This window comes from Gambusia affinis, linkage group LG23, assembly GCF_019740435.1.
Source record: "Gambusia affinis linkage group LG23, SWU_Gaff_1.0, whole genome shotgun sequence".
NCBI classification, from domain to species: Eukaryota; Metazoa; Chordata; class Actinopteri; order Cyprinodontiformes; family Poeciliidae; genus Gambusia; species Gambusia affinis.
This window is the reverse complement of record NC_057890.1, coordinates 11,772,976-11,790,014: the sequence shown is the minus strand read 5'-3', so window position 1 is coordinate 11,790,014 and position 17,039 is coordinate 11,772,976. Positions and strand designations below refer to the sequence as shown.

Sequence of the window (17,039 nt, the reverse complement as noted above, 5' to 3'; positions counted from 1 at the left end):
AGAATCATCTTTCACTTCAGTACGACAGAGTCAGGGTTATTTCTACTTTTCAAACATTGAATTTCAGTGGCAGAATGAGGAGAAATCATGAAAAGTTGTAATTCAAACCAAAATGAATCTGTTTTCCAGTTGTTAGGAATCAATGGCAGCTCTGAACAAATGTTTTTTGGGAGGTTTTTTAATCATTTATTTAAAGGAACTGAGTCTTTCAAGAGATTTATAGTTTGCTTTTTTTGGGGGGATGTTTGTTCCTGATTAAAGGAGTATAAAAACTGAATGGTGTTTCTTCATGTTGTGTTTTGAATCCGGGGTTCTGTAGACGTGAACCACACCTGAGTCGTCTGCAAGGTTGATACAGCAGTAACATATTGGTATTTTATAGTATATTCTTTGCACTGCATGGAGCCAGTATAGGGAGTTTAGGAAATGTGAGCCACAGGGTTCTGAATCAGCTTCACCTGTCTGATTACAGTAACATATACTCAGATTATTTTGTTTTTTTGTAGATATTTATGTTTGGTTCCAAAGATGTGCCCATTTTTTCTTTACATATCTTTACACTAATGTTTTGTTTTACATTTCATAATGTGAAACATTATGAAATGTTTTACATTTCTTTTTGACAAAGAAATGCTTTATCCTTGAGGCTAGCTGCATGCCATTTTTGACCGTTTCTAAGAATACCTTGATTCATACATGCAAATGAATCATACATGATTTATCCATGCAAATGATTATTTTCTTTCAGTTTTGTCTGTTGGGAATAGTTTGATTTTCATAGAAGCTTTTTGTTTTTGAAATGCACATCTTTATTAATTTAAGCAGGTATTGCTCTATATGACATGCTGTAGAATGTCATGTAATTAAATGTCATGTAATTATATGAAAGTAGTTCTCAACATTCTGTCTTGTGATTTTGGAAATACATTGCAATCTAGTAAATAGCATGCTACAAGTAATTTGCTAAATGAACTTGCAAGTGTTCTTATATTATTATAACAAAGTATTAAAAAGTATATAAAAAGGTAGATTTCAGTTATGGTAATTCATAAAAGTAAATAACTAACATAGCATTTTTAAAGGAAACGGTAAGTTTAAAATCAGCATTTTTAGCCACGTCCAATGCTATTACAAAACACTTTTAAGCAAATTATCTCTGGGACGTATCCAAATATACTCAGAGTCTATAAGAGCCCTTGAGGAAAACATATGTCTACAAGAGAGTCGGGATTTGAGCACAATGCGCTTCTATCATTCATGTACTTCCCCTCTGCAGCGATCACAGACTTCTTCATCATGTATTTTCTTATGGGAGTCTGCCATCTAGCGGTTCATGAGCATAACATGAGCCGCTATTTACCGCTTGATTTCTCTCTACTGTTTTATTATGCCCACAAAACACTTAAGCAATTGTGCAGTAATTTTTCTGCTAAATCCAGATTAGATGTTTCCAATACTGCAGTGGCTTTAGACACGAAAAAAATTGTACAACAGTTTGGGATAGCCCTTAAAGCACTGGCTGCCTAAATTCTAAATCTGATTAATGTTTTCTTTCCGTGATGGGCATTGTCAGAAGCATTCTCCTCCAAAACAACAGAAACAAACACGTTACATACATTATTCTGAGTAACAAATTCGCAAAATACAAAAGTTTCAGTATATGAATATATTTTCTGAAATAACTACTTTTTTGATCATGATATGCTAATTAATTTAGTTGTGTACCATTGCGGTGTGGTGAATATTATGTGCAAATAAACGATGAAATGATAATAGTCCAGCAGGATTCGAGGATAATCAACAGTTAGAGGTTTTCAGACAGAAACTCTTGGCGTGTTTGTTTTCCTCCACACCTCTAGAGGGCACTCCATTCTGCGACCCTACCACAGAAAGGAACGGGGTGGTTTCCTCTAATCAAATGCAACGTTGCTCAGACGTTAGCAGACATATCTCTGTAGCGGCTCTAGAGTACGGTAGTGGAGCCGATAGGAGCAACTAAAGCCACACCTGACATACGTTTGATGTATTTCTGAGAACCTTTTGATATCAAGCTGTTTTGGAATTATTATTATTTTTATTTCCGAGAGTTTTTTTGGTCTCCGAAAGAAGCTACAGAATCTATCAACTAACTACAGGTACTGCAGTTTTCCTCGTGGCTTTTTTTCTTCTATTAGGAAATGTTTTTAGAGATCATGGATACTGATACAACACAATTCCCTAAACCTGAGTTTCTGCGACATGGATTTAAAGCTACGTGGACGCAGTTTTGTGATTCCAGAGCGGCGAAATGGGCCTTCGAGCAGAACCGAAACAACGCAGCCGCCCGGAAACACCCCAGTCAAGACCAGAGGTTAGCACATCGGGCTAAACTCAGCCCGTTTGTTATGGATTCTGGGAAGAAGAAGAGGAAAAAGGGAAAAAGGGTGTCCAGGAATTATGAGCCTGTTGCTGCGGCCTGTATGAATCCACCACCAGCCGGGGGGATGGCGCCTAGAAACACCACGCAGTATCTAATGAGTAATGTGTACGAAGACATGAAGATGGACATGAAATCAGCTGCTGGTGAATTAACCGGTCACATTTACTGTGAGAATCTCTCTCCCAGTAGCGTGTCCGCGGCTCTGGACTCCTGCTTCGAGGACATTCTGGAATACCAACTTAGAGACTTTGAGGAGCTCTACGACTTGGCCTGGAAACCGGAATGAACTGGTTCACATTCCGCTGTGGAACTGCTCCGACGAGCTGTGCAGACTCGATGACTGATCACTAGGAAATGTGAAAGAAGGTGTGAAGAGTTATTATTGTAAATCTGAGATGAATGCATTTGTGCTGTGTTGATTTGTTGCCCAGGTCATGTTGGGTGGTCTGTTTCATGATTCATGGTTGGGCCTTTATCTGTCCCACAGCGGCGCTTTTGGACGCTGCCCGTCCGGTAGGGGGCGCTGCTGAGCTCTTCGTGGCGGCGTCCAGAGGAAACGACTAAACCGCATACATCCTCAGTTCTCAGCCGGTCCGCGGATTGAAAAATCCAGGTAAACCGGGGAAGTGTGTACTATTTGTTGCACTGCATTGTGAGGCGGTACTCCCCACAGTCACTGTTGTCTGAGCGTTTTCCAGGTCTCCATTGGCAGAACACGTGACTCGACTGGCCGAGAAGCACACGGAAGTCCGTTTTCACTGACTGACACATGGTGACGTTTACTGTCACTCCATCCTGACCTGTTGCGGGGAATAAAAATTACATGTGGTAATTCTGTTAAAGAGAATATTTAATAAATGCTTTATAATTTGTATTAAAATGTACCTACTGTGGTTTGTGATTTTGGAAGCTTTTATGTTTATATGAGCATATTTAACAGGTTTAGCTAGACTTGATAAACTTGCACACAAATATTACATTTTCAAATACTCAGTAAAGCTTGTTTCCTTACTCTTTTAATGGACTGGTATAGATTTTTTTAAAGGCTTACTTTTTTAATTTAAACAGATTTTTACTATTGGATTTCGTCTGGTACTAGCACACAAAAATGGCAGGAACATACATTTTTAAAAAATATGTATTTTGTGTGCAGTTAAATACAATTGTGTCTTTACAATACATGGTTAATTTTTCCCTTGTGGAAAATGTGAAATAAAAAACATTTGACAGGAAGTAATGGTGCACAAAATATAAAAAGTTGCTTGGTTTAAAAAGCAAGTAAAAGGCTTGAAGGTTCAAGAAAATTAATCTAATGGACCAAATGTTATGCTATTAAAGGGGGTAGGGGGGGACAAAAAGACAATTATAATTTGGTTTATAACGACCTAGGGGCAGGGGGGTAGTTTAAAACCTTTAGTATATTTCGACTTTCAGTTTTGAAACTTTAGAACTGTTTTGAAGCTTTAGAACAGCATTCTAATAGAGCAATATAATCCAATATGTGTTTTGTATATTGTAAAAATGCTGATATTCTACAGAAGGGTTCTTCATCTCCAGTTCTCGCGTCTTGCAACTTTTAGGTGCGTCTCTGCTTTAACACACCTGAGTCAAATAGTGAGGTCATTAGCAGGACTCTGGAGAACGTTCTGAGGAGGTGATTCAGCCATTTGTTCAGGTATGTTGAACCAGAGACACATCTAATCAAAGTTGTAGGACACCACCCCTTTAATGCTGGATTTGATGACCCCTGTTTTACAGTATTAAGAGGATTCTTTTTAAAGGAATTTACACTACAGTGAATATGAATTTGGTGCAGAATCACAGCAAATGTCTCAAAGCAAATTTTACCAAACAGAAACATCAGATTCTATACACAAACTATTGCGTTTCGATACGTCATCGTTTTACTCACTTTTGAATAAAATATGGGCCACATTGATATAGTATATGCAGCTATGTAGTGACCTTCTGTCACTACTTCAACCTAAGCAGAAGTCGTCCTAGTGAATGAGGGATGTGCTGCTTAAGATCAGCTTTTTCTTTGCCTTCTATAAATCTTTTGAAGCCATATTCGACATTTGTGATTTGTGTCTGAAGTATTCAGCTGCCACTGACAGCCAAATCAGATTATTTATGTAGCTCACGATGTCCTTATCTAGTTATCTACTATTTTGCAATATTTTTAAAGACCCGCAGAGTTTATTCAGCTCTGTGGGTCTTCTCCAACAAATCAAGTTTGTTGGAGAAAGGGTGCATCTGAAAGTTTTCGGACTGGGCTCGGGTAACCCTGGTGTAGGACAAGCGATGTTGTCTGTGCTAGACTGGCCTGATATGGCCATGGGTTTTTACATGCTGTAAATCCTGATCATCAAAATGAAGAGGAAGTCTGAAAATATATCACTATGTGTATTTAATCTTCTTTGAGTGGAATAACTGTAATAAATGAACATTTCAGCGACATTGTAATTCATGGAGCTGCTTATGTCTTGAGTGTCAAGAAAGCACTTTGGCCTCAAACTGGCCGAACAGGTTCCAAACAATACTCGGACTAATAAAATGGCAGCAGAACATCCAAATCCACAAGGGGGCAGTAGTGGACAACAAAAGACGGGGCCGAACTTATGCAGGTCAAGTAAAGTTGATTCCACAGTAAGAGGTGTTGATTATTACTGGTCCGCATTTAGATCATGCCGCACGGCATTTGTTTCAGGAAAGGGCACATTGCAACACATGTTTCATATTAAGTCCTCTGGCTGGCAGCTCCGATTACAGGTTGGCCAACTGAGTGAGACTCAAACGTTGCTCCTTAAACAATCCTCGTTTCAGCTCCTGTAATTCACTGTGCACTGATAAGTTAATGGAAATCAGATATGAGAGGACTTTTAATGGGGTGAAGGGGAACTATTTTGGTCTCTTTTGTACAACTTTTAGACCCCCACATAAAAGGTCTTTTAGGGGTGGTGGTGCTTTATCTTGATTCTGTCTGATGCAGAGGCTGATAGCTTGGAGAAAAGGGCCACAGTTGTTGTCCAGTGACGCATTCACAGAGGCCGTGGGTTCAGAGGCTGTCAGTCTAAAACAGCTCTCTGTGGTCCAACGGCCGAGTGTGATGGTCAGCAATTACACCTGGAGGGGCTTGTGTGTGTGTGTGTGTGTGTGTGGGCAGCATCTTGGACAGAGCTGCTGCTCCTGGCTGATTGATGTGGGCTGCATGGCAGCATCGATCCACTTGTGACTGGCACAGTGCTGTGAACAGCTTCTCCTATTAGCTGTGTTTTGGTCATGTTGGGTCTGGGGTTTTGAAATTTTCAGGTGACAGAGTCAGTTGAAACTCTTATAGGCGTCCGTCACGTTGAAGAACCCGTCAAAAATGTCTACCGGCATTTTTGGTGGCGGGGAGAAAGAAATAAGGACACTTCTCCGAGCAGATCATCCTACCGGTGGTCATTCTTAGCTGTAATTTCACCCCCACTTCAGCAGAAGTTTACTCACTCTAAGAAGGATTTTCAGGCATTTGATCTCCCTTAAAACGAAAGGGAGGCCAGTCATGGGCTGGGATTTAGCTTTCAACGAAGCCCCCTTTTAATTGGAGGTGTTCAACTTTGTGTGCAAGTGGAAGTGTTTATGTGTCTGTGGAGCTTTTGAGTCCCACTCAGGGAGAAAATGCAACACGGATAAATGTCAGTTTACAACTCGCGGGGAGGGAATTAGGAGGTAATCTTCATCCGCCAGCCTTTCTCTGCACCCTACATGGAGGCAAAGCTGACACCAGACGAGGGTCCAGTCTTCCCGGAGTGTTTTGGTGTGAGCCACAGGATGCAACTGAGAGAAATCAGATTAGGAGAGTTTTTCGTGTGCATGAAAGCAAAGGAAGAGGCAGTAATTTGGGCTCCCACGAGAAGGAATTCTGGCTTTGGTCGTTTTGCTGAGAGAAGTGACTCAAGTGTAAACATTTCAGTGTTTTGTTTTGGGGTGTTTTTTCCCCGTTGGAGGCTGGAACTTCAAAGAATTTTTCCAACTTGAATATGGGAACTTGTGTGGGTGTAGCTGAGTAATCAGGATGCTGGCTGATTTGCATTGAGACCATATCCTTGTCATTTAAACGAGGCGGGAATAGGTGTCGCCCCCCGGGTCCAACATCACAATTTAAATATCTTTAGACTGAAAAGCTTGTTCAGAGGATGGGAACCCATCTTTAATCCAGTTCCTAGCCCACTGGGAAGCCATTTTAAATACAAAGCGTATTGAAGAGAGACCAAGAGTTTAAAATGCTCCCCTCTACCCCTACAGTAGGTGGCAGCACAGGGTGGAGCATGCAAGCATTCAAGTGGTTAAATGGCAAAAAAGCAAATAATTTCCACAGATATCTTACAGCTTATTTTCCATCTCATATGAGTCTGACGATTTCGTACCACCAAATTAAAAATAGGCCTATGAAGCACACAAAATGAGACTGTTTTTATGTAAGAGCTGACTGCTTTCATAAGCTGCTGAGTCACATAGAGAGAAAATACACCACAGAAGAAATAAGGAGCTTCTTTTTTCCTGACGTCGGAAAAATGATAACTGTTGTAAATATGTGATTAGACAGAAATACAGAATGCAAGTATGTCAGAAAAAAAGCACTTTATTTGATTTATTCCATAATATTTTCATTCTACAAGGACATAATCTAATTAAAAACTGCTATTTCATTATCTTTTATCAGATTTTTTTATTTCTACCTTTATCTTTTTATCATTTTTTTCTCAAACAGTGCAGAAGTTAAGCAAACTTCTGCTGCGTCTACACAGAATAGCTCTGACTGAGAATTTATGATTCCTCTTCTTAAACTCAGTTTATCATAGTTGGGCAGCTTTTCAAAAATATCTACTATTTTTAAAAGCATGAAAAGAAATAATTAATTATAAAAACCTTCCTAAAAATGAGAAAAGGGTCAACATTTATTTAGAAATCTAATACCTTGTACAGGTGAGCGAAATGCAGAAATCTGCAGGACTTAATGGAGAAATTAGAGATGAAAAATATTCAAATATTCTTTGTGGACCTCTAAAAAAGTGTGGTAAAAATGTAAAGGTGTCTTAAGATATTTTGCGATAACAACCTTGATGGTTAAGACGACACATTTTGAAAGTTAAAGGTAAATTTAGAGATGGACTAATAAAATAAAATTTAAGAGAAGTGCTTAGAAATTTGAAAATCATATTGAAGTGAAGATACTTTTTATTGGAAATCCTAATACAAGAAATGATTTTTCTGTATGTATTAATTTCTCTCTTTCTCAAGTACCCATGAGACTAAGCAGCTTTTGGAATATTAGCAAACATGGATTACATATTCAGACACCAAAAAAGAACGAGTTATTATTTCAGCAGAGTGAGGTGAGGGGAGGTCTGTGTCCTCTTGGCCGTGTCCTTTACAGCAAAATGACAGGAAAAGTGCCAAGGAGACATTCAGGTGGTCATGGCAACCTGCCGACACTCTGAGTGACCATGGAGTCACAACATGCCCGCAGTCCATCGAGTTCCAGCAGACTGAGACTCACGTGACTTCAGATGCTCACATTTGAACAGACGTCTTTATTATGTAGTTTCGACTATTTATCTTTTAACCTAAAACATGTATGAGCCAACAGATGGAGGTGCTTTTTTTTTTCTGTGGAAAAGGACGTGAATGAATTATTCAGATTTCCACTCTGCACCTTTGTTTAGCAAATACAAAATCAAGCCGGAAATACACATTTTTGACTCTGTTTTTAACTATACTGTTATTCTATTTTCCTTGTACCTTGCAATACCCTATATGTTTTATAAAAGAGAGCAAAAATCAATCAGCTCATTAGTGCCAGGTATGTTTTAGCTATTTGTCATCCTTCAGAACTTTATACATTTACAGAGAACATCTTGTGAAATAGGGTTGTGTTAGACTCAGCAGCTCATGTCATGTTAACCTCTGAACTGCCTGTGCTTATCTTTAAGGGAAGCTCAACCTTTGGCAGTCTGCTAATGGTTAATCAGACATATTGCAAATCTGTTGTCGTCCTCGTCTCCTTCCATCTGGACTTTTCCTTGTTTGTTTGTCAATTTTTACTATCTAAGGTCAGGCTCTGTGATGCTCCATTCCAGGAACAGCAAATGGTTGACTCCACACAGAAAAGCATGTGATCATTGTTCCACTGATCAGCTTTAGCAATGCGAGGTTAAAGGTTGAACTCGGAGCCAGTTCAGCAGTATTGGATTCGTCCTGCTGCAACATTTTGGGTCACAAACATCGTGCCTCGGTGGGGTTTGACCAGCAGTTTAACTTTTGTGCTGATGTTTCTGGATCTAACATGAGACCGTTATTCACCATAGGAGACCCCGTTTTTTTTTTTTTTACTTTTAATTTTGGATTGCGACCTAAAAAGAGATAAACTACCCAGTGCACTGGGCAGACACTGAAACATGCAGGCATGCAGTCACACAGACAGAAAAATGGGGCAAGGAGAAGGGGGCACTGGCGTTCTCCATCTGCACCCTTTGGGAATTAACCCCTCAGCAATATGGGCTCATTAGTCAAAATGGTCTGAGGCGAGGAACTGAGGGCTGTTTGAACCAAAATCTATTTTCATCCTCTGCTGCCCACTTTGCATCTCCTCTCTGCAGAGGCTGAGCAGAGGATGTTAATGGAAGTTGACCCAGCAGATTCAGGGAACCGGACAGGTAGACGTTGAACGCAACATGGACACTGTGTCCAGGGGTGGAATCTGCCGAACGCAGCCGCAGGAATCTAACTATGTCAAGGACAAAGAAGAAAATATAATCTGGTTTAGTAATACAGCTATTACACAAGCACACACACACACTCAGAGGAAAATACTTTTTATTTGTTCACCTACAGCACCAGAAGAACTCTGACCCAGTTTTCTAAATTTCACACCAGTAATCCGGACTCGTTTGACCTACCTCAAACAAGGCCACTGTGAATGCGCCTCTAAAATACCAGGGCTGTGTTTTATATGTGGCAGTAGTTGTTGGTCACATCAGGGATAACTGAAATTAATGACAACTGAAACGTGTGTAGAGATTCTGCCAAGATTGGAACGCAAACACTTTTGAAAAGCAATACAGAGGGAATCTGTTGCTCATCATTTTTTTCAGTTGTTCCTTACTCGAAGCGTTACCTCATTAAATGTCATCCGAACACTTTATTTGTTTGCAAGTCTTCTAAAATAATCTGTGATGCTTATTTTTATAGCTAACTGCAGCTCTGATTGAAAAACGTTCCTTGTAGTCATGGTGCCACAGAGCGATGAGTCACATTTAGAGTCGACAACAAAGCACAACATTGTGTGCTATGTGGATTGTCTTTGCTGCGTGTTATCTCATTGTTTTCCTGGACAGAAACAGTGGCCACACTGTTTCTGTCGTTCACTTTGTGTATTCTTTATTTCTCTTTCTCACAGAACGTACTCCATGACTACGGCGTGATTCTGTGATGTTTCTGTTTCTCCTGAGACTGGACGTTCCTTTCCACTGTCACCACATGCAAGAAAGCCTGACTCATGGTCTTTGAAAAACGACCGTGAGTCGCTCTGTGCCGTTGACCATCAAGTTCCTTTCACACCAAGCACCTACATTAGCATTCTTATGGACTTTAATTGTCTGGTAGCATAAAAAGAGGTCGATTTACTTTGGTTCCCTTTATAGATTCTAGTATAAAAATATTTAACATAAAAAAGATAATAGATAAAATGGATTATTTAGCCATTTGATGTCAGCTTTTTGCTGGTGTCATTTCTTGACTTGGGCTAAATGGCTCCCCACCCTGGGCAGCAACATTTAAGGGGAAGCACAAACATAGACATTAGGTGCCATCTTATGTTGGATAGTACTATTTAAACTACATTTTCTGTAGCACAAAATTACTGTCAAACAGATAAATATTCTTTAATGATGGCGATTCCGCATATGGTTCCTGTTTTTCTTTGCAGAGTACATTTTTTGTGAACTGCGTCATGTAAGTAGTGAGAAATTGAAAAAGGGAGGGGGGGGGAGAAGAAGAAGGAATTAAACAAGGTAGCTGTTCACAATAGCAATAGCAATCACTACTGCCCATAGGACCCAATCTGGAAGATGGCAAAAACAAAATCTCTAAACTGAGAGATTTTCTACTTAGAGTCCTTCTGAACCAATATGGAATTACGTTAAATTAAACAAGATTTAAAAGAACGACTCAACCCATGTCTACACAGCTAAAATTAGGACTTTTCTTGATTGAATCAGTTTTCGCTAAAGGATCATGCCTAAAAACTGCTTCTTGTTAGAAATAAAATGTAATAGTTTATTAATACCTGGCCTCTTTACCCTTCTGGCCATAATTATTAGCGTAGGAGAAAGATAATCTTTGTCATTATACACTAAACTGTCTGGGCTGCAGCCACATTTAGTCACATTAATAGAAGCCAGGGAAACAAGTAATGAAGGCAGACCAGCAGCATCATGGTTTCATTTCATATTAGCTTTTGGAGCGTGGCGATGTGCAGCTGCAGTCTTTATTTTTAATGACACGACTCTCTGCTTTTTGAGACAGAGCAGAGAAATTGGTGTCAAACAGGAATACTTTTATCTTTTTTAGACCGCTGGATCAGGCGCATTTCTCTGCAAATCTTTTAATTAGTTTGAGCGGCGCAGTGACAGCGACACATGGGCTCACTAAGCGCTGTCACTGCAGAGGAGGTGCAGCTGTGTTCTTTGTCAGATTATTGTTGATGGCAGCAGAATGTAAACAACAGATGGTCACGTTAGCACCTGAACAACATGTCGGCTCCAACCATTCAGCGCTCGGCCCCAGCCTGTAGATACAGTTCCTCTTTGGGCAGCAGCAGAATCTACTAGAAAAATCACACTGGGCTCATTTTGACCTGGGAGGATGTGATGATTGCAATACAGTATATTTGAAAAAATAAAAATAAAAATACCCGCCTGTCAATCTGGAGCATATGGGCTTAGAATTATTAATGTTGCTTAGTTATGAGTTCATGATCTTGTCTTATGGCGTTCAATTTGACATTTGCTATTTCAGACCCTCATAGTTTTGGATGTTTTGTTATCTGATACAAAATGAAGGGGAAGTGTCAAAGTTTAAGCACAATTTGGTTAGAACAATGATCCATTGCACACAAGGAAGTCACCATATGAATGAATGGTTCATGAAATAAGACAAACCAAAGGTTTCTGGTTGACCTAGTCAAAGTCTGGTCCTGCATTTGATTGAGCTGTGGGGTGATATGGAAAATCCCTAAGAAACCCTCCAACGTGGCTGAAGTAAGACAATGTTGCAAAGAGGAGTGGGATAAGACTCTGTGCTTTCAGTAGTTATGTTTACATTGACAACATAATTACACAAGTTGGAATAAAAACAAATTAATTTGCTTAATGGAAACACGCTAGTCTAGAAAAAAAAACTTTGATGAAAACATTTGTTTTTGGTATTTGAGATGACTCCTGTCAGCAGCAGCAGCTCCTTTTGTTTTCATTTTGACCCTGACTTTGTTGTGCGCTTGGATAGAAATGAGGAGTATTAAGCTTGAGTCAATACAGAGCTGTGAGCTTTGGCAGCGGCTAAATAAGATGCAGGGAGATCAATATGATGAGAGAGCCAGGGACGACGTGAGGCTGCCACCCCTCCCACCCGTCACCTGCGACAGGGCACGCTGCCTGTCAGTTCTTTGTCATGCGGTGCACACAGAGACACTGTCTTCCTCTCTCACCACATCGCTCTGTCACTGCCAACATCACTGAGTTTGGGTGTGAGACGCACACAGCGCCCAGAAACAGAGAGTCCATTCCAAAAGCCAAATTTGAAACGTATAGATGTTCTTCTACGGCAAATGCCATCAATATCCCCTCTGATCAATAAATGCTCATAAATCCATGAGTGAAACAATAAGCACATGTCATGAAAACATTTATGGCAAGAAGATGAGAGCCTCAAGGATGAAAGCTGCAGAATCGATTGTGCTTATTCTGCCTTGCAAGTAAAAGAGAAAAAAAAAAAAAAAAAAAAAAAGGAGGTAGAAAAATTGATTTTGTAAATTCTCTCTGGTAAAGAATGACTCACACTCTCTTGCCACCTCAAATGATGTGTCAGAAAAAACAGGAAAGTGATAAAATGGCAGCGTGTAACACACAATGCATCTGTACTTTTGAATGAAGAAGCACCTGCAGCATCTGAACATTTATGCCAACGCACAAGAAATTGGTCGGTTTATAAATGCTCTGTCTGTCGGGAGATATTTAGGAGCTAGCGTACATCAGGGGTAAAGTTGCCTGTAACACAGTTCTCTCCCCCCCCAGTATGCTTCTCATGCTTGGATCTAAATTTGTGTGGTTCTATTCTGAGACTTGTGTGGTTCTCTCCAAACCCTCCCAGAAGAAATGTGTCAGCCCGTCGATGGAGATCTGCTTCAGAGTCAGTCATCGTTGCCTCTGCAACCGGAACGCTCTGCTGCCATTAATTTGATATCATGCTATATGTTTGACTGACTAGATGTCAAGGGAACAAAGACAGACAGCTGGATCCTATACCGTCACGTAAAGTACTCTCTGCCTTTAGGTGGCAGCGTGTTCTGGCAGTGGGATCACTGGATGCGTCAGAGACCTTGTGTTTCCATTGCTTCCAACATGGAGCTACTGTGACATCTGTGCGCCCCACATCCCTGACAGTTGCAAGCTATGACCACTTGGCCTCATGCAAATACTCAAATGTAACACCTTTTAAACTCATTGCGGGTTACAGAGAGAATCCTGCTCCCAGGTTATTTGAAGCATCTGCTGCTTGGTTGTCCATTAGCCAGCCAGCGTTTGGTCCGCCTAATACAAATAGCCAATGACAGCCAGCATTGTTACAACGCTGAGCTCTTTGCTGACAACGGATTACCCCTTCACCTCAATAGGCAGGCATGATTATCACTTGCGTCTCATTCAACAACTCTACTGTATTTTAAGATGCAACTTTTTTTAAAATATATTTCGAGACATTTTTGTAAGGATGGAACCACATAACTCTGTTGTGTTCTGTGTTTTTCTGTATGTTTATTTCTAGTTTCCTGTGTGTCTGAGTCTCTGTGTTGTCCTGTCTCCCCGTGATTAGTCCCCAGGTGTATCTCGTTCCCTGATTTCCTCTTGTGTATTTAGCGTCACCTGTGTGTGTCTGCGTCTACGTCTTGCTACGTCTGAGTTCAGTCTGTGTACGTAAGTGTATGTCGAGTCCTCGTATCGCCTGTTGCTACCTGTAGTGAGCTTCAGCCTTCCGCTCAGCAGTGCTGCCAGGTCTGTGGACTGTGTTTTGTGTTTTTTCGGTTCCATTAAACTCCTCATCTCACATCATCTGGGTCTGCTGCGTTTGCCTCACCACCACCACAACACCATTTCTTGACAGAAGGATCCGACCAAGCTGAACGGTGAGGCACGCACAAACCACCATGGACCCAGATGAAACGCAGGAATTACTGGAGACCATACGGGAGTATGAGGCTGCCATGGCCAAGCCGTACGCGGCGACAAGACGGCTTGGATTCGCCATCCGGTTGGGTCTGTTGCTGGATTACTGGGTTCCACGTTTTCCGCTTCCTGAGCTGGTGGCATTGCAGAGGGAGGCAGAGTGGGAGCGTGAGGCAGCGTATGCTGTCATGGCTGGAGAACCGCTGCCTCCCAGACCCAAGACTCTGTCCTCCCGATCCACCACCCCCGTTCCGTCGCCTGAAGAGCCAGCAGCAGACCCTCCGCAGCCGGAGCCGCCAGCAACACTTCCGCCACCCGAGCCCGTTCCTGCCGCCGCTCCAGCCGGCGCACCCGTTCCTGCCGCCGCTCCAGCCGGCGCGCAGCCTGCCGTTCCTGCCGCGCTCCAGCCGGCGCACCCGAGCCGTTCCTGCCGCCCGCTCCAGCCGGCGCCCGAGCCGTTCCTGCCGCCGCTCCAGCAGCGCACCAGCCTCGTTCCTGCCGCCCAGCCGGGCGACCCGAGACTCCTAGTGCTTCCCCCGAGACTCCTAGTGCTTCCCCCGAGACTCCTAGTGCTTCCCCCGAGACTCCTAGTGCTTCCCCCGAGACTCCTAGTGCTTCCCCCGAGACTCCTAGTGCTTCCCCCGAGACTCCTAGTGCTTCCCCCGAGACTCCTAGTGCTTCCCCCGAGACTCCTAGTGCTTCCCCCGAGACTCCTAGTGCATCCCCAGACTCCTAGTGCTTCCCGAGACTCCTAGTGCTTCCCCGAGACTCCTAGTGCTTCCCCGAGACTCCTAGTGCTTCCCGAGACTCCTAGTGCTTCCCGAGACTCCTAGTGCTTCCCGAGACTCCTAGTGCTTCCCCGAGACTCCTAGTGCTTCCCCGAGACTCCTAGTGCTTCCCGAGACTCCTAGTGCTTCCCGAGACTCCTAGTGCTTCCCCGAGACTCCTAGTGCTTCCCCGAGACTCCTAGTGCTTCCCGAGACTCCTAGTGCTTCCCCCGAGACTCCTAGTGCTTCCCCCGAGACTCCTAGTGCTTCCCCCGAGACTCCTAGTGCTTCCCCCGAGACTCCTAGTGCTTCCCCCGAGACTCCTAGTGCTTCCCCCGAGACTCCTAGTGCTTCCCCCGAGACTCCTAGTGCTTCCCCGAGACTAGTGCTCGCCACGCCTGCGGCCCCTAGAGACTCCTTGTGCCGCCGCCCGCGGCGCGCCCTAGAGACTCCTTGTGCTCGTCGCCGCCCGTGCTCTAGAGACTCCTTGTGCTCCTCGTCGCCGCGACGACCGCCGACCGCCTGGTTCCGCCTGCCTGCGCCGGGACGGCCGCCGACCGCCTCCGTGGTTCCCGCCTGCGCCGCGACGGCCGCCGACCGCCTCCGTGGTTCCCCTGCGCCGCGCGGCCGCCGGACCGCCTCCGTGGTTCCCGCCTCCTGCGCCGCGGACGGCCGCCGGACCGCCTCCGTGGTTCCCGCCTCCTGCGCCGCGGACGGCCGCCGGACCGCCTCCGTGGTTCCCGCCTCCTGCGCCGCGGACGGCCGCCGGACCGCCTCCGTGGTTCCCGCCTCCTGCGCCGCGGACGGCCGCCGGACCGCCTCCGTGGTTCCCGCCTCCTGCGCCGCGGACGGCCGCCGGACCGTCTCCTTGGTTCCCGCCTTCCTGTGTTTCCGCCCACCGAGTTGGGTTTGTTTTGTTTTTGTTTTTTGGACTTTGGACCCTCGTGTCTCCGCCTATTTGATAGGTTGTTTTTCGTTTTCCATAGACTCTGGCCCCCCGTCCATCTCCCCTCCACCCACCCTGTTGTATTTCAGTTTTTGGGGCGTCTGGGAGCCGCCCGTTAAGGGGGGGGTACTGTTGTGTTCTGTGTTTTTCTGTATGTTTATTTCTAGTTTCCTGTGTGTCTGAGTCTCTGTGTTGTCCTGTCTCCCCGTGATTAGTCCCCAGGTGTATCTCGTTCCCTGATTTCCTCTTGTGTATTTAGCGTCACCTGTGTGTGTCTGCGTCTACGTCTTGCTACGTCTGAGTTCAGTCTGTGTACGTAAGTGTATGTCGAGTCCTCGTATCGCCTGTTGCTACCTGTAGTGAGCTTTAGCCTTCCGCTCAGCAGTGCTGCCAGGTCTGTGGACTGTGTTTTGTGTTTTTTCCGGTTCCATTAAACTCCTCATCTCACATCATCTGGGTCTGCTGCGTTTGCCTCACCACCACCACAACACCATTTCTTGACAAACTCTTGTCTTTAAAGTGTCATTCAATTGAGGTTTTTGTTGTTAAATAACTCTAAATCCATAAATTATTTCTTGATTAAAATTCTAGAACGCACCTCCTGCCCTGCTGCTACATCAGTCCAGTGCTGCTCATGTAACGCAATGTGTTTATCTCCTTGACATCTTCTGTGTTTGATGAAAGTTATGCTAGGTTAGAAAATATTTGTGTGCTCGAATGTAAAATTCTCTCATTCTCATCAAACACTCTGATAATTCATGAAGGCATCCCACAGGGCTCTACACTGGGCCACATTTTAGGTTTTTCATTTACATGAAATCTACCTATAATATTGTCTGTTATGGTGGGCTTCGAAAGAATAGAGTACAGATGAGAATGCTGTTACAGTGAGTGGTAATGATATTTAACAGATATTAGTCAGCTGCATACAGTGCAAAAGGATGCATCCAAGTCAACTTTTTTTTTGCGAAACTCGTTAGATGTTTCAAGTTGTAAGCGTATAATTATAATTAAAAAAAACTTTATGATATATTAAAGACTGTGTTGTAACTCTGCCAAACTTCTTTTGTATCAGCTGGATGGTAAACGTTTCACTGTCCTTGAAAATTAGTCGCAGGCCGCACAAAATAATTAATAAAAGTGCTGCTCGATTGATACCCCTGCTTTAATCCATTGTCACACTTAAAATGGACTATTAATCAGTCACGGCTATGCAAATTATTCAGTCCACGGGAAAACATTTGCGATTGTCTGCAGGGCCCTCTTTAATTGCATTTGTGTGTTGTATTATTCCTCAGCAGTACACGACAATAATCACAGATCAAACCTGGCAAAAACAATCAAGCACAGCAAAAACAATTGCCAGAATAACGGTGATAAGCTAATTTTCATTATTCAGTATTTTTGTATTTTGACTGGTCAAG

The 17,039-nt window shown here is 43.2% G+C and overlaps 1 long non-coding RNA gene across 1 annotated transcript; it reads left to right on the top strand.

Moving 5' to 3' along the window:
- The first annotated feature begins 1,859 nt into the window (after positions 1 to 1,859).
- Positions 1,860 to 3,299, top strand: LOC122826652. Its single transcript, XR_006369837.1, has 2 exons — positions 1,860 to 2,785; positions 2,907 to 3,299. It is a non-coding gene; the product is annotated as an uncharacterized LOC122826652 (long non-coding RNA).
- The last annotated feature ends 13,740 nt before the right edge of the window (positions 3,300 to 17,039 follow it).